Below are 15,748 nucleotides of genomic sequence, written 5' to 3' on the forward strand. Positions count from 1 at the left end.
AGAAAGATATTTCTACATGAAAACGATGTTTTAAATTCACTATTTTGTATGTTATCTAAAAAAAGTTACCAATTAAAAAAAACTATAATACAAAAATTATAATATAATCCAGATTCTCTACACCACAGTATGTTTCTGTTGACAGAAGAATGTATTCTGAGAGCAGCTGAATAAACACTGCAATCTTTGGAAACCTCAAAGCATTTCAGAGTAACTTAAATTGAGGATTAAAGAAAATTACAGTAATTACAAAAATCATAACACACTGGGCATGCGATGGCCTATGCCTTTAGTCCCAGCACTGGGGAGGCAGAGACAGACAGAGCTCTGAGTTCAAGGCCAGCCTGGTCTAGAGTGCAAGTTACAGGACAAGCAGGGCTACCCAGAGAAACCCTGTCTCAAAAAAACAAAGCAAAACAAAAATATCACAACATAAAATATTAATCTTCAACTTTATTTTGAGATATGGGCTTTATTTTGCTTCCTAGGCTGGTCTCAAAATCCTGGGCTCAAGCAATCCTCCTGACTTAGCTTCATCTGTAGCCATGACCATGGATGAATACCATCGTACCTGGGTTTGTGGTACTGGGCTTGAACCCGGGGCTTTGTGCTTGCTAGGCAAGCGCTCTGCTTTCATCCTCAACCTCTTCATTGTTTTTAAGTGTGCAGTTTAGCCATATTAAGTATTATACATCCACACAGTGACACAACTAATTGCCACACCCTTCCTCTTGCAAAACGGAAACCTGCTCAGACACCTCACATCTCCTCTTCTGCTCGCTTTAGCAACGGCTATTCTCTTTCCCATCTCTGGGGGTTTGACGATGCCAGGAAACCACATACATGGAATCATGACTTTTTTTTTTCTTTCATGGTTGGTTTTTACTGATATTGTTCCAAAGTTCAATCAACATAGCATGTGTAGAATTTCTTTAAAAAAAAAGTTTTGTGTGTGTGTGTGTGTGTGTGTGTGTGTGTGTGTGTGTGATGTTGTACATGAGAAAGTCAGAGAACAACTTGTGTAAGTTGGTTCACTCCTTCCACTGGAATCTGGGGATTTGAACTCGGTTCATCAGGCTTGGCAGCAAGTACCAAACAAGCTACCTTTGTCTGACTGCCGGCCCTTCGTTCCTTTATTTTTCTTCTCTCAGGCTGCTCAGCAGTATTGCACTTTGTTTATCCCTTCATCTGTCTGTGTGTACCTGCGTTATTTTCACTTCATAGTTGTTTTAAATGACATGACTGCAAATATGGGTGTACAAATATTTCTTCCAGACCTTGCTTTTATTTCGGATATGAACGCATTTGGCAATTCAGTTATTTAAGAAATCATTTGGTAAATGCACTTAAAGGTTGTTTTGTTCTGTCTTGTTTTTCTTGACCTGTTATTTTTGGAGTTAAGGCTGACCTCAAACTCACTACCTAGTTAAACCTGACTCTGACCTTCCTAACCCTCCTACCCCACCCCGAGAGCTGGAATTACAGCTGCACACCTCATTTGGTTTTATGAGGAGAAGATTGAGCCCACAGCTTCATGAGTGCTAAGCAAGAACTATGAACTTAGCTATTTTATGTGCATTGGTGTGAGCAAGTCATATGCCCTGGGATTGAAGTTACAAACAGTTATGGGATGCTGTGTAGGCACTGGGAATTGAACCGAGGTTCTCTGGAAGAGCAACTAACCCTCCGGAAGTGCTCCCAACTACTGAGTCATCTCTCCAACCCTAAAACATTTAATTAGATTTATTCATTTTATTTTATGTCTGATTTGCCTGCATGTATGTCTGTGAGCCCTATGTGTGCTTGGTGACCATGGAGGTCAGAGAGGGCATTAGATTCCCTGGAATTAGAGTTATGTGAATTACCACATGGTTGCTGAGATTTGAATCCTGAACTTTTGCAAGAACCTTTACCTTCTGAGCCATCTCTCTAGCCTCTAGTTTTAGTTTTGAGACAACATGTAAGTGTCAACTTTTTAAGTGTAAATTAGTAAGTGACTGACCTGGTTTCTTGCCTCTAAGACCAAGGATATCTATATCTATCTCTATCTCTATCTATCTATCTATCTATCTATCTATCTATCTATCTATCTATCTATCTACCTATCTATCTATCTATCTATATGCACACACATACCCACACACACATCTCATGTAGTATGTGTGAGGGTGTGAGTTCAATTCCCTATATATCCATATTCTAGTACGTATGAGGTCATGAGTTCTATTCCATAGAGTTCAAGTCTGTCTGTCTGTCTGTCTGTCTGTCTGTCTGTCTGTCTGTCTCTCTCTCTCTCTCTGTGTGTGTGTGTGTGTGTGTGTGTGTGTGTGTGTGTGTGTAATTGAACTCATAACCTCACACCTACTAACTGGGCACTCTACCACTGAGCTATATTCCTAGTTCTCATTTTACTTTTCTTTAAATGTATTTTATGTATATGGCTACTATGTCTGCATGTACATCCACACAAAAGATGGCTTCAGGCAGCTATGAGCTGCCATGTGTGACCTTGGAATTGAACTCAAGACCTTCAAAGAGCACTGAGTGTTCCTAACCACTGAGCCATCTCCAATCCCATTACTACTTTTTACATTTTTAAAAAAGATTTATTTACTTATTATTTATAAGTACACTGTAGCTGTCTTCAGACACACAAGAAGAGGGCTCTCATTACAGATGGTTGTGAGCCACCATGTGGTTACTGGGATTTGAACTCAGGACCTCTGGAGGAGCAGTCAGTCCTCTCAATTGCTGAGCCATCTCTCCAGCTTTCATTTAAATTTTTTTCAAGGAAGATGAATTTTTATACATAAAATTTAGTATAAATGTATATAAAATCATTTATCCAAGCCCACTAACTCGAAACAAAGTTCAAATCAAGAACTGGAGCCTTTCACACACCGACTAATTTGCCAGAGACAATTGTTGAGACAACCTGAGTTATTTTAAACTAAGGGTTAACATGTAACTGAAATAACCTTACTGTATATTCAAATAAAACTGCAAACAAAACACCGGGCTTTCAAATGCCTTCCAAGCAATTTGAGTTGTTTTATTCACATCGTGAAGACAGATTTTCCCTGGAGTTTTTCCTGTTCAGAAAACATTTCAAGACCTTGCTCTTCTGGGCTGCTTCTTGACATGGAAACATTTTAATGTCATTGCTTTAGCCTTGATTTGGAATTTTGCTTCTTCAGCCAACTTTCTGCTCTACTAGTTGTGCTTATTTTTTTTTTTTTTTTGATTTTTTTTTTTATTAACTTGAGTATTTCTTATTTACATTTCGAGTGTTATTCCCTTTCCCGGTTTACGGGCAAACATCCCCCTAACCCTTCTCCCTCCCCTTCTTTATGGGTGTTCCCCTCCCCATCCTCCCCCCATTGCCGCCCTCCCCCAAACAATCACGTTCACTGGGGGTTCAGTCTTAGCAGGACCCAGGGCTTCCCCTTACACTGGTGATCTTACTAGGATATTCAATGCTACCTATGAGGTCAGAGTCCATGGTCAGTCCATGTACAGTCTTTGGGTAGTGGCTTAGTCCCTGGAAGCTCTGGTTGGTTGGCATTGTTGTTCATATGGGTTCTCGAGCCCCTTCAAGCTTTCCAGTTCTTTCTCTGATTCCTTCAACGGGGGTCCTGTTCTCAGTTCAGTGGTTTGCTGCTGGCACTCGCTTCTGTATTTGCTGTATTCTGGCTGTGTCTCTCAGGAGAGATCTACATCCGGCTCCTGTCTGCCTGCACTTCTTTGCTTCATCCATCTTGTCTAATTGGGTGGCTGTATATGTATGGGCCACATGTGGGGCAGGCTCTGAATGGGTGTTCCTTCTGTCTCTGTTTTAATCTTTGCCTCTCTATTCCCTCCCAAGGGTATTCTTGTTCCACTTTTAAAGAAGGAGTGAAGCATTCACATTTTGATCATCCGTCTTGAGTTTCATGTGTTCTAGGCATCTAGGGTAATTCAAGCATTTGGGCTAATAGCCACTTATCAATGAATGCATACCACGTGTGTTTTTCTGTGATCAGGTTACCTCACTCAGGATGATATTTTCCAGTTCCAACCATTTGCCTACGAATTTCATAAAGTCATTGTTTTTGATAGCTGAGTAATATTCCATTGTGTAGATGTACCACGTTTTCTGTATCCATTCCTCTGTTGAAGGACATCTGAGTTCTTTCCAGGTTCTGGCTATTATAAATAAGGCTGCTATAAACATAGTGGAGCACGTGTCTTTTTTATATGTTGGGGCATCTTTTGGGTATATGCCCAAGAGAGGTATAGCTGGATCCACAGGCAGTTCAATGTCCAATTTTCTGAGGAACCTCCAGACTGATTTCCAGAATGGTTGTACCAGTCTGCAATCCCACCAACAACGGAGGAGTGTTCCTCTTTCTCCACATCCTCGCCAGCATCTGCTGTCACCTGAGTTTTTGATCTTAGCCATTCTCACTGGTGTGAGGTGAAATCTCAGGGTTGTTTTGATTTGCATTTCCCTTATGACTAAAGATGTTGAACATTTCTTTAGGTGTTTCTCAGCCATTCGGCATTCCTCAGCTATGAATTCTTTGTTTAGCTCTGAACCCCATTTTTTAATAGGGTTATTTGTCTCCCTGCGGTCTAACTTCTTGAGTTCTTTGTATATTTTGGATATAAGGCCTCTATCTGTTGTAGGATTGGTAAAGATCTTTTCCCAATCTGTTGGTTGCCGTTTGGTCCTAACCACAGTGTCCTTTGCCTTACAGAAGCTTTGCAGTTTTATGAGATCCCATTTGTCGATTCTTGATCTTAGAGCATAAGCCACTGGTGTTTTGTTCAGGAAATTTTTTCCAGTGCCCATGTGTTCCAGATGCTTCCCTAGTTTTTCTTCTATTAGTTTGAGTGTGTCTGGTTTGATGTGGAGGTCCTTGATCCACTTGGACTTAAGCTTTGTACAGGGTGATAAGCATGGATCGATCTGCATTCTTCTACATGTTGACCTCCAGTTGAACCAGCACCATTTGCTGAAAATGCTATCTTTTTTCCATTGGATGGTTTTGGCTCCTTTGTCAAAAATCAAGTGACCATAGGTGTGTGGGTTCATTTCTGGGTCTTCAATTCTATTCCATTGGTCTATCTGTCTGTCTCTGTACCAATACCATGCAGTTTTTATCACTATTGCTCTGTAATACTGCTTGAGTTCAGGGATAGTGATTCCCCCTGAAGTCCTTTTATTGTTGAGGATAGTTTTAGCTATCCTGGGTTTTTTTGTTATTCCAGATGAATTTGCAAATTGTTCTGTCTAACTCTTTGAAGAATTGGATTGGTATTTTGATGGGGATTGCATTGAATCTGTAGATCGCTTTTGGTAAAATGGCCATTTTTACTATATTAATCCTGCCAATCCATGAGCATGGGAGATCTTTCCATCTTCTGAGGTCTTTTTCAATTTCTTTCTTCAGAGTCTTGAAGTTCTTATTTTACAGATTTTTTAATTGCTTGGTTAAAGTCACACCGAGGTACTTTATATTATTTGGGTCTATTATGAAGGGTGTCGTTTCCCTAATTTCTTTCTCGGCTTGTTTCTCTTTTGTGTAGAGGAAGGCTACTGATTTATTTGAGTTAATTTTATACCCAGCCACTTTGCTGAAGTTGTTTATCAGCTTTAGTAGTTCTCTGGTGGTACTTTTGGGATCACTTAAATATACTATTATATCATCTGCAAATAGCGATATTTTGACTTCTTCTTTTCCGATCTGTATCCCCTTGACCTCCTTTTCTTGTCTGATTGCTCTGGCTAGAACTTCAAGAACTATACTGAATAAGTAGGGAGAGAGTGGGCAGCCTTGTCTAGCCCCTGCTTTTAGTGGGATTGCTTCAAGTTTCTCTCCATTTAGTTTAATGTTAGCAACTGGTTTGCTGTATATGGCTTTTACTATGTTTAGGTATGGGCCTTGAATTCCTATTCTTTCCAGGACTTTTATCATGAAGGGGTGTTGAATTTTGTCAAATGCTTTCTCAGCATCTAATGAAATGATCATGTGGTTTTGTTCTTTCAGTTTGTTTATATAATGGATCACGTTGATGGTTTTCCGTATATTAAACCATCCCTGCATGCCTGGGATGAAGCCTACTTGATCATGGTGGATGATTGTTTTGATGTGCTCTTGGATTCCGTTTGCCAGAATTTTATTGAGTATTTTTGCGTCGATATTCATAAGGGAAATTGGTCTGAAGTTCTCTTTCTTTGTTGGGTCTTTGTGTGGTTTAGGTATAAGAGTAATTGTGGCTACATAGAAGGAATTCGGTAGTGCTCCATCTGTTTCAATTTTGTGGAATAGTTTGGATAATATTGGTATGAGGTCTTCCATGAAGGTCTGATAGAATTCTGCACTAAACCCGTCTGGACCTGGGCTCCTTTTGGTTGGGAGACCTTTAATGACTGCTTCTATTTCCTTAGGAGTTATGGGGTTGTTTAACTGGTTTATCTGTTCCTGATTTAACTTCGGTACCTGGTATCTGTCTAGGAAATTGTCCATTTCCTGCAGATTTTCAAGTTTTGTTGAATATAGGCTTTTATAGTAAGATCTGATGATTTTTTGAATTTCTCTGAATCTGTAGTTATGTCTCCCTTTTCACTTCTGATTTTGTTAATTTGGACACAGTCTCTGTGTCCTCTCGTTAGTCTGGCTAAGGGTTTATCTATCTTGTTGATTTTCTCAAAGAATCAACTTTTGGTTCTGATGATTCTTTCTATGGTCCTTTTTGTTTCTACTTGGTTGATTTCAGCTCTGAGTTTGATTATTTCCTGCCTTCTGCTCGTCCTGGGTGTATTTGCTTCTTTTTGTTCTAGAGCTTTTAGGTGTGCTGTCAAGCTGCTGACATATGCTCTTTCCTGTTTCTTTCTGCAGGCACACAGAGCTATGAGTTTTCCTCTTAGCACAGCTTTCATTGTGTCCCATAAGTTTGGGTATGTTGTACCTTCATTTTTATTAAATTCTAAAAAGTCTTTATTTCTTCCTTGACCAGGTTATCGGTGAGTAGAGCATTGTTCAACTTCCTCGGATATGTGGGCATTCTTCCCTTATTGTTATTGAAGACCAGCTTTAGGCTGGACTGATAGCACGCATGGGATTATTTCTATCTTTCTGTACCTGTTGAGGCCCGCTTTTTGACCAATTATATGGTCAATTTTGGAGAAAGTACCATGAGGAGCTGAGAAGAAGGTATATCCTTTTGCTTTAGGATAGAATGTTCTATAAATATCTGTTAAGTCCATTTGGTTCATGACTTCTCTTTGTCTATGTCTCTGTTTAATTTCTGTTTCCATGATCTGTCCATTGATGAGAGTGGGGTGTTGAAATCTCCTACTATTATTGTGTGAGGTGCAATGTGTGTTTTGAGCTTTAGTAAGGTTTCTTTTACGTATGTAGGTGCCCTTGTATTTGGGGCATAGATATTTAGGACTGAGAGTTCATCTTGGTGGATTTTTCCTTTGATGAATATGAAGTGTCCTTCCTTATCTTTTTTGGTGACTTTTAGTTGAAAATTGATTTTATTTGATATTAGAATGGCTACTCCAGCTTGCTTCTTCTGACCATTTGCTTGGAAAGTTGTTTTCCAGCCTTTCACTCTGAGGTAGTGTCTGTCTTTGTCTCTGAGGTATGTTTCCTGTAGGCAGCAGAATGCAGGGTCCTCATTGCGTATCCAGTTTGTTAATCTACATCTTTTTATTGGGGGAGTTGAGGCCATTGATGTTGAGAGATATTAAGGAATAGTGATTATTGCTTCCTGTTATATTCATATTTGGATGTGAGGTTATGTTTGTGTGCTTTTCTTCTCTTTGTTTTGTTGCCAAGACGATTAGTTTCTTGCTTCTTCTAGGGTATAGCTTGCCTCCTTATGTTGGGCTTTACCATTTATTATCCTTTGTAGTGCTGGATTTGTAGAAAGATATTGTATAAATTTGGTTTTGTCATGGAATATCTTGGTTTCTCCATCTATGTTAATTGAAAGTTTTGCAGGATACAGTAACCTGGGCTGGCATTTGTGTTCTCTTAGGGTCTGTATGACACCTGTCCAGGATCTTCTGACTTTCATAGTCTCTGTCGAAAAGTCTGGTGTGATTCTGATAGGTCTGCCTTTATATCTTACTTGACCTTTTTCCCTTACTGCTTTTAATATTCTTTCTTTATTTGGTGCATTTGGTGTTTTGAGTATTATGTGACGGGAGGAGTTTCTTTTCTGGTCCAATCTATTTGGAGTTCTGTAGGCTTCTTGTATGCTTATGGGTATCTCTTTCTTTAGGTTAGGGAAGTTTTTCTTCTATGATTTTGTTGAAGATATTTACTGGTCCTTTGAGCTGGGAGTCTTCACTCTCTTCTATACCTATTATCCTTAGGTTTGATCTTCTCATTGAGTCCTGGATTTCCTGTATGTTTTGGACCAGTAACTTTTTCCGCTTTACATTATCTTTGACAGTTGAGTCAATGATTTCTATGGAATCTTCTGCTCCTGAGATTCTCTCTTCTATCTCTTGTATTCTGTTGGTAAAGCTTGTACCTACAGCTCCTTGTCTCTTCTTTTGGTTTTCTATATCCAGGGTTGTTTCCATGTGTTCTTTTTTTTTTTTTTTTTCGGAGCTGGGGACCGAACCCAGGGCCTTGCGCTTCCTAGGTAAGCGCTCTACCACTGAGCTAAATCCCCAGCCCCTCCATGTGTTCTTTCTTGATTGCTTCTATTTCCATTTTTAATTCCTTCAACTGTTTGTGTTTTCCTGGAATTCTTTCAGGGATTTTTGTGATTCCTCTCTGTAGTCTTCTACTTGTTTATTTATGTTTTCCTGTTTTTCTCTAAGGGAGTTCTTCTTGTCTTTCTCGAAGTCCTCCAGCATCATGATCAAATATGATTTTGAAACTAGATCTTGCTTTTCTGGTGTGTTTGGATATTCCGTGTTTGCTTTGGTGGGAGAATTGGGCTCCGATGATGCCATGTAGTCTTGGTTTCTGTTGCTTGGATTTCTGCGTTTGCCTCTCGCCATCAGATTATCTCTAGTGTTACTTTGTTCTTCTATTTCTGACAGTGGCTAGACTGTCCTATAAGCCTGTGTGTCAGGGGTGCTGTAGACCTGTTTTCCTGATTTCTTTCAGCCAGTTATGGGAACAGAGTGTTCTGCTTTCGGGCGTGTAGTTTTTCCTATCTACAGGTCTTCAGCTGTTCCTGTGGGCCTGTGTCCTGAGTTTGCTAGGCAGGTTGCTTGGAGTAGGAAGGTTTGTCTTACCTGTGGTCCCGAGGCTCAAGTTTGCTCGTGTGGTGTTGCTTTTGAGCTCTCCATGGGGGCAGCAACCAGGAAGATCTGCACCGCCCTTTCCGGGAGCTTCAGTGCACCAGGGTTCCAGATGGCGTTTGGTGTTTTCCTCTGGAATCAGTAATGTGTGCAGAGTGCAGTCTCTTCTGGTTTCCCAGGCGTGTCTGCCTCTCTGAAGGTTTAGCTCTCCCTCCCACGGGATTTGGGTGCAAAGAACTGTTTATCTGGTCGGTCCCTTCAGGTTCCGGCGGTGTCTCAGATGCAGGGGACCTGCTGCTCCTGTGCCCTTATCCAAGGGAACCCAGAGGCCGTGTACAGTTTCCTCTTGGGCCAGGGATGTGGGCAGGGGTGGGCAGTGTTGGTGGTCTCTTCCGGTCTGCAGCCTCAGGAGTGCCCACCTGACCAGGTGGAGAGGTCTCTCTCCCACGGAGTTTGGGAGCAGCGAGCTGCTGCGGGCAGGGATCCGCGGGTTTGGGAATCCCGCTAAAAACCGGAAGTGTCCGGTCCTAGAGGAATTTTGCCTCTGTGTGTCCTGAGTTCACCAGGCAGGTCGCTTGGAGCAGGAAGGTTTGTCTTATCTGTGGTCCCGAGGCTCAAGTTTGCTCGTGGGGTGCTGCCTACGAGCTCTCCGCCTCATTTAAAAATTAAATAAAAATACATATATGTGTATATGAATGTATACCACATGCATTTACGTACCTGAAGAAGCCAGAAGAGAGCGCTGGATCCCCTGGAGCTGGAGTTATGGGTGGTTGTGAGCTGGGGGTGCAAAAATAATCTCCAGTTTTTTTTGCAAAAGTCAAGCACCCTCATACATCTCTCCAGCCCTTTCCTTTTGAGACATGGGCTAAATTGTCATGGCTGGCTTTGAACCACAACTCATTTGTGGTCATGACAGGCCTTGAACAATTGTTTTCATTTCCTGAGCACTCCTAGAGCTGGGACTCCAGGCTTGTTCCACCAGAAGCATCGAGCGGGGCCCAAGCTCTCCAGGTCAAGCTGGTGCACTTACACTCCTGTGGAGATCGATCATGGGATTAAGGGAAGCCATCTAGTTACTTTTGAGAGAAACTCTGTCAAAGATGCATTTCTTTCATGCTTGTCTTCTTAACCACACTGGAGGCTTAGGCCTTAAACAAGGCCAGAGTGGTTAACATAGGCTATAGGTGTATTTTATGTAGCCTATACAAGGTTGTTGATTTTTGTGATACCGAGTATCAAAGTCAAGTCTTCACACAAGTAAAGCATGTGCTGTACCATTGCATCTTGTGTGTCTGTATGTGTGTGCACGTGTTTGTGTGTTTGTGTATGTGTGTGTGCACGTGTTTGTGTGTTTGTGTGTGTGCCTGTGTGTGTTTGTGGGTGTGTGTTAGTGATCAGAAGTCAGACTTGGGTGTCATTGTACAGGAGTTATCCACTGTGGGTTTTGTTTGTTTGCTTGTTTGTTTTGTTTTTTGAGACAAGGCCTCTCATTAGCCAGGAGCTTCCCAAATACCCTAGTTTGGCTGGCTAACGAGTCCCAGGAATCCACTTGTTTTTACTTCCCCCCCAGCACCACTGTTCTAGGGACACTAACACACCAGATTCTTGTGCTTACACTGAGGATCCATAGCCAGGCTTTATACTTTTAAACTTAGTTGCATGTAAAGGAACAGAAGAACAATAAGTTTTTTTCACAATATTTAAAGAGAGACATTGGAGCTGGATAGGTGGCTCAGTGGTTAGCGCACGCCACCTCCTGTTTGGTTAAGAGGGTCTGAGTTGGGTACTTAGCACCCACATCAGGTGGCTAAAAACATCTACTGGAACTCTAGCGCCAGGGGATCTGTTGCTCTACTCTAGTCTCTGTGGACACCTGCATACATCTGTGCAGGCACACATAGGGGTACACAATACAGTAATTAATAAAAACAGCAACAACAACAACAATAACAATAATACCTGTTTTCGTTTGGTCCCCAGCTCTGAAAAAAAAAGAAAAAAAAAGAATAATACCTGTTTTCCCAGATCCCAGATATGGAAAACTAATTTGTGGTAGCAAGGGACTGCATTCATGATCTCTCCTTAAAGTTTTTTCTTTTTTTCTTTTCCTTTTATGATTTGGGTGTATATAGTCCAGGCTAGCCTCAGATTCACTATGTTGTTGGGACTGGCCTGAACTCCTCATTCTTCTGCTTCTACCTCTCTAGCGATGGGATTATGTATGACCTCCTCTTCTTTCTGAGACAGCTTCCCACTATGTGGCCCAGGCTGACCTCAAACTCATGCTCTTCCCGCTTCAGCCTCCATAGTGGCTGGCTAGTGGCTAGGATTACACTCATGCACACAATAATTTGAGACAGGCTCTTACTCTGTACCAGATGTCCTAGAACTCATTGAGTAACTAGGCTGGAATTGGATTTCCAGCTCAGTGTCTTAGGGTTTCCATTGCTTTGAAGAGACACAATGACCATGGCAACTCTTACGAAGGAAAACATTTAATTGGGGCTGGCTTACAGTTTCAGATCATCCATTATCATCATGGCAGGAAGTATGGCAGCATTCCAGGCAGACATGGTGTCGGAGGTGGAATCGAGAGTTCTACATCTGAAGGCAAGCAAGAGACTCCTCTGCAGACAGCCAGGAGGAGGCTCTGTTCTGCGTTAGGCAGAGCCTGAGCATAAGCATCTCAACGCCCACTCCAGTGATTCATTACTGTTAACAATGCCATACCTCCTAATCCTGCCACTCACTGGGCCACAGATAGGCAGGCAACCACTTTTATTATTTATTTATTTATTTATTTATTTATTTAATTTTAAAGAATTTTTATGTATATGAGTACACTGTTGCTGTCTTCAGACACACCAGAAGAAGGCATCAGGTCTCATTACAGATGGTTGTGAGCCACCATGTGGTTGCTGAGAATTGAACTCATGATCTCTGGAAGAGGAGTCAGTGCTCTTACCTGCTGAGCCATCCCTCCAGCCCCCCAACTTTTATTTTTATGTGCTTTAGTGTTTTGTCTACATTTATGTCTGTTTGAGGGTGTCAGGTCTTGGAGTTATGGTTGTGAGCTGCCGTTGTGCTGGGCATTGAATCCGGGTCCTTTGGAAGAACAGTTAGTGCTCTTAACTCTCCAGCCCCTGGCTCAACTTCTTAAATGCTAGGATCACAGGTGTGACTGACAATGCCTGACAAAACCTAATTACTTGTGCATGTGAGTGTGTACTTGTGTGTGTGAGGGTGGTGGTGGTGGGGGAAAGGGATCAAACCCAGAGCCTTGTGCTTGCAAGGCAAATACTAATAAGCTATTTTTCTAGCCCTTTTCTACTCTGTAAGTTTTTCTGTGTTGTACAATACCAATTTTTATTATTTATTTATTTATTTTATTTTTTAAAGATTTATTTATATTTTAAAGATCATATATAAGTACAGTGTACCTGTCTTCAGACACACCAGAAGAGGGCATTGGATTCCATTACAGATGGTTGTGAGCCACCATGTGGTTGCTGGGAATTGAACTGAGGACCTCTGGAAGAGTAGTCAGTGCTCTTAACCACTGAATTTTTAAAAAATTACTTTTCACTATACTCAGAATTGAAGCCAGAGCCTTGGCATGGGGGACAAGCCCTGTTTCTCAGTTCTCTGAGATTAGCTTTAGTTATGTGTGTGTCTGCAGGGCGTGTGTGTGCATTTGAGTGTGTGTGTGTGTGTGTGTGTGTGTGTGTGTGTGTGTGTGTTTGTGTCTGTGTCTGTGGAAGGCAGAAGAGGGCATTGGATCCCCCTGGAGCTGGACATTCAGGTGGTTATGAGAGACCTGATGTGGATCCTCTGAAAGAACTCATGCACTCGTAGCTGCTGAGCCATTTCTCCAACTCCTTGATAAGTTATTCTCTGCCGGTGAAATGAGCCTTTTCAAGCTGAATGTAAGTATATAAAAGGTAGGTTTATTGGGAAGCCACTCTCAGGTCGGTTCGCTGGTCCATGGAATGAGGCCAGGGAAGTTGCCTTGAGGAGGAGGACAGAGGGGATGGGGAAGAGAAAGAGCATACACATGCAGGGAGAGAGAAAATGCAGAGGGAGGGAATGAGGAGGAGAGCAAGGAGACCAAAATGTCTGGATTTTATAGGAAAGAGCTTTGTGGGAGGGGAAACCCAGGCCCTGGGTAGAGGGAGTTTATGTCAGGTCAGCACTGAGGGATGCAGGGAGAACCTGGAGGCTAGGTCCACTGTGGTACGTTAAATATACACCTCAGCTGTGTGTCCTGAGTCTGAATCCCAAAAGGTCTCAATCCTTTTTTGGTGACAATCTGTTGATACTGTGTCCACCTTCCTGCCTGATTTCCAATCTGTAGTCCCCGCCACCATCACTCCTACCTAAGACTCAGTCATATTGCCTAAGTGTTCATTTTGTCACTTGAGTTTGAGAGCTGGCTCAGAACACAGGCCTGACAGAATCTAGGTCAGGGGTTTGCCTTTTGTTCTGGCCAATTTTCTAATACAGCTGTCACTCAATAAATATTTGTGTAATCAAATGAACTCTTACCAGTGAGCTTTTTACTAAGTATTTATTGTGTGCAGGTGTATATCCCAGAGACCTCTGGAAACTCACAAGCACACTGTAGTGGGAGGGAGAGACATATTTATGGCCTCACTCTGTGGACTGATTTTGAAGGGTGATATAGATAGTAGTTTCTCTTCCTTCGTTCTTTCCTTCCTTCCTTCTTTCCTTCCTCCCGCCCACCCTCTCTCCTTCCTTTCTTTCTGTCTGTCTTTCTTTCTTTGAAACAGGGGTTCTCTGTGTCCTAGAACTCACTCTGTAGACCAAGCTGGCCTGGTACTCATGTAGATCTCCCTGCCTCTGTCTCCCAACTGCTGGGACTAAAGGTGTTCATCACCATGCCTGATGGGTAATTTCTTTAAAAAGTTTTTTACGCTTGTTTTTGGCACATGTGGAGGTTAAGAGGAGAACTTGTGGGAGTCATTCTCTTTTCCCACAATGTGGCTTCTGATACTGGGATTCAGTTTGTCTGGCTTTTGTGGTGAGCTCCTTTACCCATTGAGCCATCTTGTCAGCCTTGACTTGGCCCTTCTAAGGTTATTGAACAATATCTAGAGTAACAAGAGTCTAAGTTTATTGGTGAGGAGCCGGTGGGGAAGTAGAGCAGGTGAGGAAGGTTTCCGGTAGAAGAAATAACAGACACAAATGCTCTAAAGCCTGTTTGATGTGTTTGGGAACTTCCTGAAGGTCCATTTTTAGTGTGGCATATAGAGCGCTTGTTTAGCATGTCTGAGGTTCTGGGTTTGATTATATTGTAAAAGTACACACACACACACACACACACGAAAGAAAAAAAAAAAAGGCCAGTGCGATGGGAGATTAACAGAGTGGGGAGAGTGATAGTAGATGACGTCCAACATGTATTTTTATATCAACAGCCTAACCCTTAAGCCAGGCAGCTGTTGGGCAAATCCGTGTTCTGGTCTTCAAAGGGCTCACTCATAACAGGAGCTGGTTTATCACTGTCAGAAGAGGGACTGGGCCTAATCCAGTCTCCTGCCTCCGATGCCAAGGACAGGGGTAGGGCACGGAGGTTTCCGTAACGATCTGCTGACAGTAACGCTTGAGAAGAGAACAGGAAGTATAGGCTTTGTTAAAGGAAGCCTGGGCGGGGTTCTCTGTTTTTGGGGCACTTATACTCAAGTCGTTACCATCTCCTCTAACGGAATCAGAGAGATAGGAGAACGAGATAGGAGGAACCGGTCACAGGCTTTACCCCATAAACCTCAAGAGGTTGGGGCTTGAGGGGTGGGTTGCAAGAGCTACACGAGGGCATCTGATGTAGATCAGAGGCAGGAAGGGGTGTTAGGAAGGCAGATAGATCTTTTAGGCTATGTACAGGTGAAGTTTTACCTACAGTGGGATGGACATTTCATTCCACTTTTGGAATAATTTCTTTTTTAAACACTCGTATCCTCTAAAGAGCTTGACTAGGGGCTCCCCTTCCCTTCGGTAACCCTCTAGAAAGGATCAGGGCCACCTAGGAACTAGTTCTTTTGCAGTACTTATATATGACCACCAGGAACCGCTGCGTACAGCACACAGGAGGCGCGGGTTCTTGAGCCGCAGAGAGGCGGAAGCCGATTGGCTGCGAGGCGCGTCGAAAGGGCGGAGCCTGGGAGTCGGGAGTTGGGGGCTGGGAGCGCGCCCCTGGGCCAAACCTAGCGGGACCATAATCACTTCAGGCGGTTCCGGGTCTGTCATCCTAGTGCGGGGTTTCTGTCCAAACTGGCTTAACAGTGGAGCCCGGAGAGCAGCTCTGCGGCCCGGAGATCCGGATAGGGCAGTAGCTGTCACCGCCGCCGCAGGCCTGAGTTACCTGAGCAACTGCGTGTCAGGGGCCCGCCTGCAGGCGGGCGTTAGAGCGGGAGGCTGGGGTGCTCACGGCCGAGGCCGAGGCCCCATCCTTGTAGCGGGGCCGCGGTC

This window comes from Rattus norvegicus, chromosome 1, assembly GCF_021556685.1.
Source record: "Rattus norvegicus strain SHRSP/BbbUtx chromosome 1, alternate assembly SHRSP_T2T, whole genome shotgun sequence".
Classification (NCBI taxonomy): domain Eukaryota; kingdom Metazoa; phylum Chordata; class Mammalia; order Rodentia; family Muridae; genus Rattus; species Rattus norvegicus.